The sequence below is a fragment of the Triturus cristatus genome, chromosome 1_1, assembly GCF_964204655.1.
Source record: "Triturus cristatus chromosome 1_1, aTriCri1.1, whole genome shotgun sequence".
NCBI lineage: Eukaryota > Metazoa > Chordata > Amphibia > Caudata > Salamandridae > Triturus > Triturus cristatus.
In genome coordinates, this window is record NC_140579.1 from 1,088,625,473 (window position 1) to 1,088,639,841 (window position 14,369).

Below are 14,369 nucleotides of genomic sequence, written 5' to 3' on the forward strand. Positions count from 1 at the left end.
ACTACAAAATGACGTCATTGGAGGTGGAAATAGTGGTTTCTCTGAAAGCGTGAAACCTAGTAGTTTCAAAACTATTTCTATGTCTACCTCGTCACGCCGCCAATGTTAAAAAACTTCCATAATGTACGGATGACGTTGCTCTGTGCTACAAAAATGTCTCTGAACGCGGAAGTTGTAGTTATTATTTTTTATGCTATTGTTTGTACTAGGGCTTGTTTAGCCGACACAATTGCATTGGATACAAACTGGTATCAGGCATAAGCCAATATTTTCTCGTCATGGCAGAATTCAATGGCCTGGCGTATGATGATGCCATCTGTCAATCTATACTAAATAACACACCAAGTATTGTAGATAGTATTTCTAGCTCCTCAGGTCCTAATATCGATGACTGGGGTAAAGTTGTGGTCTTGAAGCAATCTCATTCCCGGACTGTGCTACACGGTGCCATAATGGCTGAATATTTAAGGGGCAATTGCACACCCTCAGGCTTGGTAGTTACTAACGCCCCCGCCTATTCCTTCAGGATAAAGCTTTTCTGAAGGATTGGTCATTGATAGCCTGGTGGTGCACGCGGGATTGGTTAATCCTAATTAAAAGCACAGCAAAACGGGTAGCTGACGCCATTCTAATTGAAATACAAGTATTAGAAGCTCAAATTAAAACAACCATCACGGCCACTCTTTTAAAAAAAAAAATCAAAATGAATCGAACAAAACGAACAAAGAGTTCAAAGACTCAATACTAGTATCGAAAATTGAGAAATTCAAGAAGGATCTGGCTAAATTCAAACATGAGGTGGTGTATCCCTACATTAGTGATAGCTACACCCCTCCTGAGTTCAATAGGAAGGGCCGTAGATATGGCTCAACCTATTCGGGGAGTAGTTCAGAAGACAGTAAAAGCGATTCAGAACTTCCTGAGACCAGCAGACAACAGTTCAGAGGTCGTGGAAAAAGATTCAATTGGAGAGGACAACCTGCACCTTGTCTTCATGGACAAATCCAACATTGGTGACCTCCTACACCATGGGGATATCCACCCCAACAATTCCAGTCTCCATCAGGTCCGTTCCAGATGTATCAACAAGACTTTAACAACCAGTCTTTTTTAGGGTCTGGTCAAAGCAGGTCCAGAGGCAGATGAAGAAATCGACAACCTCATGTACATTGGAACCAACCCTCATCACGGCCGCAGTACATGGGCACGCGGAGCCAATCCAAGAAGAACCCTCCGCAACAGGGAACAAGTGCGGATGCAGTCTAATAGTTAACCTGAGTAAGAAAATCTTAACTAACAATGAAGAATGCGTCCACAATAGAGGTCTTGGGTTTGTGGCCACGTCTGACGGAGATTCTTTTCAGGTTCAGTGCAAACTCGCACAATTTTTCCGCAAGATACGGTTACATTATTTCTTCAAGGATAAAGACCTGATGCAGCCAACTGCTGAAATAATCAACACCGGGCTTAGGAAACGGTCTACTTTTAATCCTCCTTTACAAAGTGTACCACCACAAGTACTTACTTTTGAAAGAGCGGTGCAAGATGAAATCACCGATCTCTGCACCAGCAAAAGAGGTAATTATAGGAATCTACCTAAGAATGAACAATCATCCCTGCGTGCCCTCAGCCAAGATCGAGAAATAACCATCAAGCCCGCAGACAAGGGCGGAGCAATTGTTATTTTAGACACTGAGGCGTATCGAGCTGAATGCTTGAGACAATTGGGAGACAGGAGATCATATCGCCCTATTAAAGAAGATCCGACAGAAAGAATAAGAAAAGTCATCACTGAAATAGTTGAAGAAGCCAGCAATGAAGGCTGGATTACACCACATGAGGCTGCATTCCTTCAAAACAGCCATCCAGTGATGCCATATTTCTACACTTTACCCAAAGTGCATAAGACCCAACGTCCACCACCAGGGAGACCCATAATTTCTGGGCTAGGTTAAATTCTTGAGCCCTTATCTACTTTTGTAGATCATTTTTTGAGGCCCTTAGTACAGAAAATGCCTACGTATCTTCAGGATACAAAGGATGTTCTGCGTCTCCTACCTGGTGTGCATTCGACTCGGAGAGAGACTTTTTAGTCTCCTTTGATGTCGAATCGTTATACACGTCTATTCCTCAGGATAAAACTTTGGACACTATCACTTCGATTTTGAACGACACCGACCTAGATTCTATCACTCCAGTCCATTTTATCATGACCCTTGCTCACTTGGCCATGAAATAATTTTTTTTTTAAGTTCAAGGAGACCATTTATCTCCAAGTCTCTGGCACGAGCATGGGGAGTGTTTTCGCGCCCAGTTTGGCAAACTTGTACGTTCACACATTTGAACAAGAGCATGTGTTGACGTCTGATAATCCCTTCCTTCAGTCGATTCGACTATGGAAGCGATATATCGCTTCCATATTGGTAGTATGGCGTGGGGACCTGGACTCAATCGGACAATTCCATCAATGGCTGAACACACGCAATGACTTTTTGAAATTCACAGTAGTGGCACACAAGAACCGAATAGCCTTCCTTGATCTATCCATCTTTTCAACATCGACAGGTTTGGAGAGCGAATTGTACGGTAAACCGATGGCCCGGAACTCGCTTTTAAGGTATGATAGTAAGCATTCAAAGGCCCTACGTGATAATCTGCCGTATGGTCAATTTTTGCGGGTAAGGAGAAATTGTTCCAATTCCAACCAGTACAAAGAACATGCCCGGAATTTGTCTCAACAGCTGGCACAGAAGCAGTACCCCCAGAGACTAATCAAACATGCTTTCAAACATGCCACCAACAGCAACAGAGAGGGGCTTTTAGAACTACCTGTTGACAAACCACCATTGGGACGTTTGACTTTTGTCAACACTTTTAGCACCTTAACAAATGGTATCCAGAAATGTATACGGAAACATTGGCGGCTCTTGAATAGCTGCAAAGATAAAATTCCAATGCCATTGTTCTCATTTAAGAGAGGGACGAACCTACGAGACCAATTGGTACATACGTGACCAAAGGGGAACGGACCGAGGAAAGTGGGAACACTGTGGGACTTACCAGCAGTCCAGGGTCATTTCCCCTGCGGGGCTTGTGCCATCTGCCCACAGATAAGTCATTCTAAAACCATTGACATCGATAACAATAGACCTTGGGCACAAAGGGCTTTTTCCAACTGCAACAGCGATAACTTGATATATCTGATACAGTTTCCTTGCCAATGCCAATATGTTGGCATGGCGACCCGAAAAGTAAAACTGAGGATACTAGAACATAAAAGCACTTTCAGATGCAGGAAAACGAATACCAAACTAACAAGACATTTTGTCGAATTTGATCACCAGGCTGACGAATTCACTTGGACTGTCCTAGAGAAGCCATATATACCACCTCATGTGAGTGACATAGCCAATTTTCTCTTTAAAAAAGAACAGAAGTGGGTATTCAAACTGCACAGTGACATATCAGGCCTTAATGATGCTATACCATGGACGACCTTATGAATACACTCTGAACCCCCATTAACAGAATTTCTTGATCTACATACGCCCAGGTATATATGGTAATTGCTATTAGTAGGTGCGTACACTGACATTACAAATGAGTGTAGGCAACAAGCATACTAAGAACGTCAATATATATTAGCTTGCATTCAATTTGTTTGCCTGTTTAATACAACCTGCACCACAAACAGAATTACAAAGGAGAACAGGCAACTAATATACTGCCAACACTTATATATACCAATGTGCATGGAGTAGAGCTCAGACCGGAACGGGTGTCTGAAAATCATAATTAATACCTCAGCTGAATTAACCAATATGCATCCAACCAACAAGCTTAACAGTGCAAAGAACCTTGGGGTCCGCTCTGGCGATCATGCTGCCAGTCTGCCGAGATGCTTATTATTCTATCATTTACTGAAGGAAGAGTGTTTAACATTTTTCTGATAGTCGGTAATCTGCATCAATTTTAATTTTTGATTTTCACAATAACGGTATCCGAATATTGATTAGAGATCCGATAAGTGATTGCTATTATAACTTTTGCGGGGTTAAAGAACTACAACTTCCGCGTTGAGATGTTTTTGTAGCACAGAGCAATGTCATCCGTACATTATGGAAGTTTTTTAACATTGGCGGCGTGACGAGGTAGACATAGAAATAGTTTTGAAACTACTAGGTTTCACGCTTTCAGAGAAACTACTATTTCCGCCTCCAATGATGTCATTTTGTAGTTTGAATCTACGTCATCGGTACACGCCGTGAGCCCTTTGGCTTAGTTGCGGCATGCAGAGTCCAGTATTTAATGCGGGCCAATACCTTACACCGTCACCTCCCATACAGCTCAGCCAGAGCCTGAGGTACTGACGGAGAGGTAAGGCTCCGTAAGACTACTCGATACCTGCAAGGGGTGACTTGTTTGTAGTAAGAATTCGTTAAAAGGTTAGCGTTTCCAGCTAGCGTGTTTGGAGATAGTCGCTTCCGACGTTTTTTGCCTTCGGTGTGTTTGAAGGGCAGGGCGGATGCAAACATTTCAAACCGTCGATACCGAGGAGATCCCGAGAGGCCTCGGCTGTGAGTTTCACCTATTGTTAGGAATTAAAGTAACACCGGTTTACTCTAAACTATGGGGTAGTGTGGGGCTTTTGGTTTCTGGTACTTGGCAGATGCGTTTAGATCCACATGCAGATGAAATGAGCATCGATACTCCGTAGTGTTTCTCCATCAGAAACTGAGGAGTGTTTTGTTCATTAGTAAAAAAGGAATGTGCAGTCACAATCAAATACAAAGGTATTTTGTTGGAAAATCGCAGTGCAAGCGTTTTTTTGCCAAGTGCTGTATATAATACGTGTGACAATTGATTGTCTATGGAGAGATTAACATGCCACGTTTTTGTAAGAGCCATTCCAGGTTTTTAATCGTATATAGTCCAGTTGTGTAATTTGTTGTCGGTCTGAAGCAAGCTCTAGAAACATAAGATGTAGAAATCCAAAAGGGAGAGATGATACCAGGGACAGATTAGAATGGTAATTTTCTGTTCCCCCTCCCTTATATGTTATTTCCCTCTCTTGATAGGGCGGGGTCTCCTATACCAGAGTTGTGACCGGGTGAGGTGAGGTACTATCCTCGTACAAAACAGGTGAGCAATATTATGGCTAGGACAGAGGTTCTCTGTTATACATATAGAACTGATGAATATATTTGAATGTGTGTGAACCTATAGGGTCCACGTTATGAATGAGAAATAGCTCGAGAATCACAGGATCTTTTTTACATTTGTATTTGAGCACAAGGTGTTTGTATTGTTTAAATGTGAGCACAATGTGTTTTTCCGTTACAGGGGTTAAAGGGACTCTGCCTGTACGAAGGAACAATGTCACATAAGGTTGTATTTATTCCAACTTTATAGTTTTCTATTCACTTTTTCACTCAATTGTGAATTGTAGATGCAGTAGTGATTATGCTACTTACCAGTATGCATCTGTTCTTGGCATGTAGGGCTGCTGACATTTATATCTGTGCATAGATCGCCGCCTAGTGTTGGGTCCAGATGATTGCACATTGTTGTCCTGGAAGAGTCTTTGAATTATCACAAGATAGGTGGCTCCTCCCCTGGACTACAGTGCGCATGGGCATCCTCTCCATCCTTAGATTGTTTTTCGCCATTGTGGCAGTGATGGAGTAGATATAGTAAGTGATGACCATGCTATACAGAAAATAGTGAGTGCTGCAGCCGCGACAGGCGCCGGGGAGGAGGGTGGGCGATATGAATGTCAGCAGCCCTACATGCCAAGAACAGATGCATACTGGTAAGTAGCATAATCAGTTCGAGGCATGTGGGCTGCTGAATTCATATCTGTGCATAGAATATATAGCAGTACCTCCCCTAGCGGCGGCTACCTGTGCCAGCTGCAGCAGTCTGGAAAAGAGTTTTGAGAACAGCCTGTCCTACAGCTGCTTGATGCCTTGAGTGTACATCTACGCAGTAGTGTCTGGTAAATGTATGTATAGTGGACCATGTGGCTGCTCTACAAATTTCGTGTAAAGGGATGTTTCCTAGGAAAGCCATGGATGCCCCTAACTTTCGTGTTGAGTGGGCTCGTGGGGGAACCGTTAATGTGCGTTTAGCTTTGTGATAGCAAATCTGAATGCATTTGACGATCCATGTGGCTATTCCTGTGTTGGAAATGGCGTTGCCTTTGTGTTGTGGAGAGAAGGCAACGAAGAGTTGTTTAGTTTTTCTAAAATCCTTTGTCCTGTCAATATAGTACATGAGAGCCCGATTTACATCTAGTGTATGGAGCCTTTTTTCCGCGACATTTTGCGGATTTTGGAAGAAAACGGGCAGTTCGATAGTTTGATTAATGTGGAACTGTGATATGACTTTGGGCATGAACTTGGGGTTGGTGCGTAGGACAACCCTGTTTGCGTGGACCTGAATGAATGGCTCCTGAATGGTTAGTGCCTGGAGTTCACTAACTCTCCTTAAGGAAGTGATGGCAACCAGGAAAGCCACTTTCCAGGTGAGGAATTGAATCTCACATGAATGGAGAGGTTCAAAGGGCGGACCCATCAGTCTGGTGAGGACCAAGTTGAGGTTCCACACCGGTGCTGGTGGGTGTCTTGGGGGAATTACTTGTTTAAGTCCTTCCAAGAAGGCTTTGATGGCAGGCACTCTGAATAAAGAGAGGTGCTGCCTGTTTTGGAGATAGGCTGCTATTGCTGTTAAATGGATACGTATCGAGGTGTATGCCAGATTTCATCGGTATAGGTGTAAGAGGTAGCAGATTATGTTTTGAATGGATGCGTCTAGCGGGTTAATGTCATTGTTGTTGCAGTAAATGACAAACCTCTTCCATTTAGCTGCATAGCAAGCTCTGGTAGTGGGTCTCCTGGCCTCCTTGATGATCTCCATACAGTCAGGTGGCAGGTTTAGGTAGCCAAACTCTAAGACTTTAGGAGCCAGATTGCCAGGTTCAGCTGTTGCGGATCTGGGTGCTGAATTTCGCCATGGTTCTGCGTTAAAAGTGCGGGTTTGATCCGCAGCCTTTGATGCGGCACCACGGAAAGTTCCAGAAAGGTGGTGTACCATGGCTGGCGCGCCCACGTTGGAGCAACTAGGATGAGTGTCAGTGAGTGCTGTCGCAGTTTGCGTGCCACCAGCGGTATTAATGGCGCTGGGGGAAAAGCGTACGCAAATCTGCCGGACCAGTTCATCCATATCGCATTGCCCTGCGACTGTGGATGTGGGAACCTGGCGGCAAAGCTTTGGCATTTTGCGTTTGTTTGTGGCGAATAGGTCTATCTCTGGATGACCCCACTGCTGGAAGTACGGTTGGAGTACTGATGGGTGTAGCTCCCACTCGTGCATTTGGTGGCTGTGTCTGCTGAGCAGATCCGCCATCTGGTTGTCCTTGCCGGGGAGGTGTTCCGCCATGAGGAATATGTTCCTTTGAATGGCCCACTTCCACATGCTCTGAGCCAGATGAGACAACTGTGGAGAGTGTGTTCCTCCCTCCTTCTGTATGTAGTACATGGCAGTCATGTTGTCCGTCCGGATCAACACGACTTTGTTGCACAGGTGTACTTTGAATGCCTTCATGGCTAGGAAGATTGCCATCAGTTCCAGAAGGTTGATGTGCATCTTCTTTTGCTGTGTCGTGCATAGTCCCTGCACTGTGTAATTGAGTACATGAGCTCCCCATCCCTGGAGAGAGGCGTCCGCTGTCAGTACTATTTGTGGAACAGGCTCTTGGAACGGTCGGCCCTTGCAAAGGTTTTGTGGATTCCACCAATGCAGAGAGTTGTATGCCCGACCGCTTACCAACACTAGGTCTTTTAATTGCCTGTGAGCCTGATTCCATTGACGTGCCAAGCACTCCTGAAGCGGGCGCATATGTATTCTCGCGTGTGGGACTATGAAAATGCAGGAGGCCATCATGCCTATCAACTGCATGAATACTCGCGCAGGAAGGGAGTGCTGAGGTTGGAATTTGCAGATCAGCTGTTGCATGCTGCTGATTCTCACTAAAGTTGGCTGAGCTGTGGCAGCCAGAGTTTCGATCGTTGCGCCTAAGTACTGTTGTACGTGCGCAGGTTGGAGACTTGATTTTGGGTAATTTAGTGAGAATCCCAGACCGTGGAGAAGGTGAATGGTATGGGACATGTAGGTGGCACATTGTTGTGCTGACTTGGCCTGAACTAGCCAGTCGTCCAGATAAGGGAAGACGTGAATGTTTTGTCTTCGCAGATGCGCGGCCCCCGTTGCCAGGCACTTGGTAAAGACCCTGGGTGCTGTTGTTACTCCGAAGGGGAGAACTTTGAACTGATAGTGATTCCCTTGAATAGTGAATCTGAGGTATTTCCTGTGTGAAGGGTGTATTGGTATGTGGAAGTATGCATCCTTCAGGTCTAGCGTAGCTAGGAAATCCCCCTGACTGAGTAGTGGGAGAACCTGCTGGAGGGTGAGCATATGGAAATGCTCCGATAGTAAATATAGGTTTAGGGGTCGCAGGTCTAGGATAGGTCTGAGCGAGCCGTCCTTTTTTGGGATTAAGAAGTACAGAGAGTACACCCCTGTGCCCTGCTGGTCGATGGGCACTACTTCTATTGCCCCTTTTGTGAGCATAGCAAGCACTTCTTGCTGGAGTAAATTTAAGTGTTCGGCTGACATAGGACGGTGCGTGGGTGGTATGTTGGGTGGAGTGGAAGTTAGTTCTAGACAGTACCCATGTTGGATGATGTCCCTGACCCACCTGTCCGTGGTGATGTTCTTCCATGCGGACAGGAACAGCTGGAGTCATCCCCCGACAGGTGTTATGTGGTCGGGGGGTAAGGAGAGGGCGTCACTGTTTGTTTTTTGGAGAGGACCTGGTGTTGCCATAGCCACGTCCCCTGCCTTTGGTGCTGGATCCACGATATCCACCCCTGTTGTTTTTGTCATAGGTGCTTTGTGCGCCACTTTTAGTATACTGCTGTTGTGACCCCTGACCCCTTGTTGTGCCTCTATTTCCAGTGCGACGAAAGGAGCCACTACGAAATTGCTGCGTTTGCAGAGCCCCCATTGATTTCGCAGTGTCAGTGTCTTTCTTTATCTTTTCTAGGGTAGTGTCAACGTCTGGGCCGAATAAGAATTCTGTGTTAACTGGTAAGTTCAGAATATTGTTTTGGATCTCGGGTTTGAAGCCGGAGATTCTTAACCAGGCATGACGTCTTAGCATGACGCTTGTGTTTATTGCCCTAGCCGCTGTGTCAGCTGCGTCAAGGGCACATTTTATGGATGCATTAGTGAGGAGTTGTCCTTCTCTAATGAGTAGCTCCGCTGACTCCTTATACTCATCTGGTAGATGTTGGAGCAGTGACTCCAGCGTGTCGTAATGTGACCTGTCATAACGTGCCAGGAGTGCCCTGTGTATTAGCAATGCGCAGGATGTTCGCTGCTTGCGCTGCAATGCGTTTGCCCGATGTTTCAAGTACTTTTGACTCCTTGTCTGGGGGAGGAGCATCACCAGTCGTTTGTGAGTGGGCTCTCTTGCGAGCATTGGCAACCACCATGGAGTCTAACGGCAATTGACCCCTAATGTATTTAGGGTCACCGGGTGCAGGCTTGTATTTTTTTTCAATCCTAGGATTTAACACCCGGGCTCTTGTGGTGTCCTTGAAAATGTCTTTAGCAGGTTTGAGAACTCCTTTTAACATGGGCAGGGTTTTGACAGTTCTTTCTGAAGATGCGAAAGTGTCAAGCAGGAAGTCTTCCTCAATGGCATCAGAATGGAGTTCCACCCCATGATGAGCAGTAGCCCGCTCGATGAGGGCATTAAATGCAGCTGTGTCCTCGGTAGGAGACGTTTTTACGTTATAGAGTTGCGCATCTGTATGTGGCGCGACACTTTGGTCTGTGGGGTCATCCCATGCCTGATCCGGGTCTTGTAGGTGCTCATCAGGATCTACGTCTCCAGGGTAGATGGAATCTTCCCCGCCATAGTCCTGTATTGCGTCCGATTCGGAGGGGGTAGGAGAAAAGGACTGCGGATCTGGATGGAAGTGTTGGAAGTGTTCTTTGAGCACTGGTTCCTGCTCCGACGGCAGTTTGCGTTTAAGAGGAATTTTGTAGGGCTCCTCTTCCCTAACTGGCGTTATCTTGCGCTTGTGGAGCATTAACCTGCCAGTGTCGGCGTCGATAAATTGTGGCCCCGAAGACTCTTGTTCTGTAAGGCCAGAGGTGGTGGACTGTGTGTGGAGGACACGTGTCCGAATTTGAAATAGTTTCGGTGCCGATGCCGGTGGCAGCCCAAACGTAATGTTGGAGGGCTTGGGTGTGTCGGGACCCGAGATAGAGTGGAGGGTTGCCCGGTCACGGATGCGTTGTAAAGATGCGGAGACCTGCTGCACAGTGAACGCAGATGGTGGTTTGATGGGCCCCTTAGTAGTAGACGTCGAGGCCAGCCCCGACTTTGTTGTAGGAAGGGGGTCACTGGCCTGAAAGGATGTATCGACAGTCGACGTAGTCGAGGACTTAGTCGGCGCCAGTGCGCTAGGCGTTGTGGTAGCCGGGGCGGCCATCTTGACTGCGGAGGTTATGGCCTTCGGTGTCGGCGCCAAAGGTCTCGGTGCCTTGCGGTGCCCGAGGGTGTGCTTTTTCTGGGTGGCAACCGTATCCGCTGCGGTGAGCTCGGCGCCGAAGTCTCTTTGTACGCGGTCGGAGCCGATGACTCTTTTCGGCGTCGGAGCAGTGGATGGTTTCGACGCCTTCGATCCGACCACCACCAGTTTCACTTTCGTTTTTGAAGGGACTGGAGCGATGGATGGTTTTGGGTTTAACAACCCGGTCGTCTTCGGTAATAGTGGCTCTTGCAGAGTGTTCGAGGCCGGACCGGAAGGTGGGGCCGAGGAACCATGTGTTTGATCTTGGGTAAGGCCCGAAGGCGATCCCTCGACCGGAGCCTGATGACGATGTACAGTTTCAGCCTCCGTTTCGACGGATTGGCCTAGCTCTTCGGGAGAGCTGTCTTCTTTGGCCCCGTAGGCCTCGTCGTAGTCTCCTACCTCATCGACGGTTTCTTCACGTCGAAAGATCACTTCGTCGTCCGATCGGGAATCGTGTTCTGAAGCGGGGCTAGAGACTACTTCTTCCACGCTCTCGGCGTCCTCGTCCTCGGTGCTGAATATGTTGGTGGGAGCAGGCGCTGCTTGCTGGGCCTCCAGCCTCGCTGCCCGTCGGTTCCGCAGTCTTCTTAGATCGGAACCGTGCACAGGCCATGCATTTCGATTCGTCGTGATCCGGCGAGAGACATTTATTACAGACGGGGTGGACGTCGATATGAGGGTACTTCGCGTGTTACAACGGACACCTCTTGAATGGAGTCCTCGATTCCATCGTCGATCGAACGTCGAAGTTCGGACCAAACTGGTCAGAAGTTGGAAGAGGGTGCGGAGCACTAAAGCTAGTAGTCGACACCGAACGGTAACTATACCGACGAAAACTAAAGGCCTTTTGGCCTAAAACTAAGTATTCCTAAGTTGAGCTAAGATAGTCACATCCGAACCCAATGGCGGTAAAAAACAATCTAAGGATGGAGAGGATGCCCATGCGCACTGTAGTCCAGGGGAGGAGCCACCTATCTCGTGATACTTCGAAGACTCTTCCAGGACAACAAGGTGCAATCATCCGGACCCAACACTAGGCGGCGATCTATGCACAGATATGAATTCAGCAGCCCACATGCCTCGAACCTATACAGTTCATTGTTAAGGTCCTGAAGAAAGCCTATGACCGACAGTCAAATCAGGCTGAAACATGTCGACCACACTGTGAGGCAGCCTATTTGTACAAAGCTGCTTTTTGCACGTTTTTTAATTAGGAGTACTAGAGATATTTTGAATTAAAGTGTTTTTGTCTTTTACCTCCTCTTTTAATTCACTCACACGCACTGCACACTAACACCACCATAGAAATTTCAATCATTTGATGATCATGTTTATTACCATGAAGGAAATGGTCTCTTCTTTTCTTTCTTTCCTTCCTGTTTAATCTTTTTGACCTGGTCAATAGCCGATCCACATGGGTGTCCTCTGTGATCAAGAGGTACAGTGGTGGGTAGGAAGGAGATCCAGATGATAACACTGACCGCTCTGGTATTTGATGGAAATCCTACTTCTTGCGAAGGTCTTTCCTTCTTGTTGTTGGGTTCCTTATAGTGCTCTTAGTCATTTGGTAATTTAGTCCTGTTTCCCACTTGCAGACCACCAAACTTTATTGTTTGTTATAAGAAAATACAACTACCTGTCATCTTGTACATTGGTATTTAAATAGTCCATCCCTTTGTCGTGCTGCTGCAGATCGGCGCATATAAATCTCCCTGCTTCCACGGACAGAGTAAATCTACAGTCACACGCACATACATACATCATACGCTAGGGCCCATCACACTAAATTCACACTATTACTCTATCCACACTGAATATAGGTGAGAAAACCTAAACCAATCTGCATCTACAATGAGGTCAATGAGACCATAGAATTACTGTCCTGAGTCATGATTTTAAACATAGGAAATACATTTGAAACTCAATAATTGACAAGGAATAAACACCCGACACTGAAATTCAAACAAGTGCTTGTTTATCTAAATTAATCCAAATGGAGAGTCAATCATTAGCAAAATTGTCATTCTCATAGTTACCTATTCTAGCTAAAAGGGTCAGGACAGGTCTCCCGGTAAAGTCTCTCGAGCTGCCGTCCTCAGCATGGGTAACGTAACGTCCAAACGCGATGACCACCAGGAAAGAATGAATGAACGAACGAACATGGACCCTCTCTAGTCTAACATATTTATAGGAAATGTTGCGAATAAAAGTTACAACAAATGTTGAATATCCATTGAGCCGCTGAGCAGAGCGAGCAGGAAAGGAAGTCACTCAGTTACATTCAAGAAACCTCCGCTCAGGAAAAATCACAAAAATAAAAAGACGGAAGAAGGAAACTCGAGTTTGCAAATGTTACTTTCGTATATGCTCTTCCTTGGTATCATAGCAGAGCCACCGCAGACTGGTTATTGTTCATTGTGGCTTTGTCCATTTCCAAGGACATTTGGAATCCTTCCCAGAGCTGCTGTCCTCACGGAAATTTTAAACCCAGGCAGAAGCTGTGGTCAGGTGACTCTCGACCATGTTCAGCAAGACCTTCCGCCAAAATTCAATCACTCGAGTGCAGGCTGTAAATGGCAGCCATCTTGTTTTAGGCCAAACAGACCATCTTAATTGAAAAAAAAACACAAGACAACGTTACCACAGCATAATGATTAAACAGTGTCAATCCCCACTAATACCCATAAGTGTATGTAATTACCTAGCCTTCTGCAACGCAATAAAGCATTAGTACACGTTATTTTAAAAAGAGTTTGTGCTTTAAACAAATAGCACTTTGCAACATTCATTTAATTAGTACCGCACATTATTATTAAGCAACATATATGCATTCCCACGTGTAGTTTCTCTCATTAGTAATGTTGGTTAGCCTGACCACAACAAGACAAACTATTAATTAGTAATTATAAACTAGTATTTTTAATCAAGACATATAAACGAAACCGGAGCTTAAAACCCGATAAATTTTCAACAGAAAACTCTGCTCCAGCAGTGCCCCATGGGGGGGAAAGCTGCACCAGCCAAAGGTGACTCTCCGGTACTGAAACCGAATCCTGCAAACAGGAAGAAACTCTTACCAGCATAAACTGCAAGGCAAAGAAGGTGCGGCCCTCCTCTATTCATGGCTTTCATTGGCATCTATGGCGGAAGTAAAAAAAAAATGCCATGTCCACTGATAAAGGCTCTGATTGGTATCCATCGCATGATTAAAACCATGTCATCCCACACTTCTTCATGTTTTTTGTTCTTCGAAGTAGGGAAACCACTCAATTCTGCTCCAAAGGGTACCCTGGGGGGGGGGGGGGGTAACTTGCCAAAATATGCTTTCTGTAAAGAGGTATCAAGCGGCCACTCCTAAACGCTCCTATAGAGCAATATCCGAAACACTCAATGCTTGAACAAAACTCGGCCTCTCAACCAACTTTTTTCAAATTGGATATACCTGTCCTTGATCAAGTGCTCTGACAATATCCCCATACTATTAGAGTGTTTTATCCGGAAGCATTATTGCTTTTTCCCTGAACTGATAATTTATTAAATCATTGACTATTTTGGGCGTTTATTTTAATTTATATATCATGAATCAGTAATGTTGTACTTCAAAAGAGGATTAAGGACATAGCTCTCTCACACTCCTTTTTACAAATGGGTTTCAGGTTGGCTACGATATGCACCTAAGCCAGGCAGAACCCAGCATTCTAGTCAGGGAGTTAGACACTC

General features: G+C 45.7%; 1 long non-coding RNA gene across 2 annotated transcripts in view; it reads right to left on the reverse strand.

Moving 5' to 3' along the window:
- Window positions 1-12,607: 12,607 nt before the first annotated feature.
- LOC146871602 (uncharacterized) overlaps window positions 12,608-14,369 on the reverse strand; it is a 78,975-nt gene continuing 77,213 nt past the window's right edge. For both annotated transcript variants that reach the window (XR_014959586.1, XR_014959585.1), the window contains 2 exons: window positions 13,727-13,787; window positions 12,608-13,257 (listed from right to left, as the gene is read on the reverse strand). This is a non-coding gene — a long non-coding RNA (uncharacterized LOC146871602). The remainder of the gene's footprint in view (window positions 13,258-13,726; window positions 13,788-14,369) is intronic.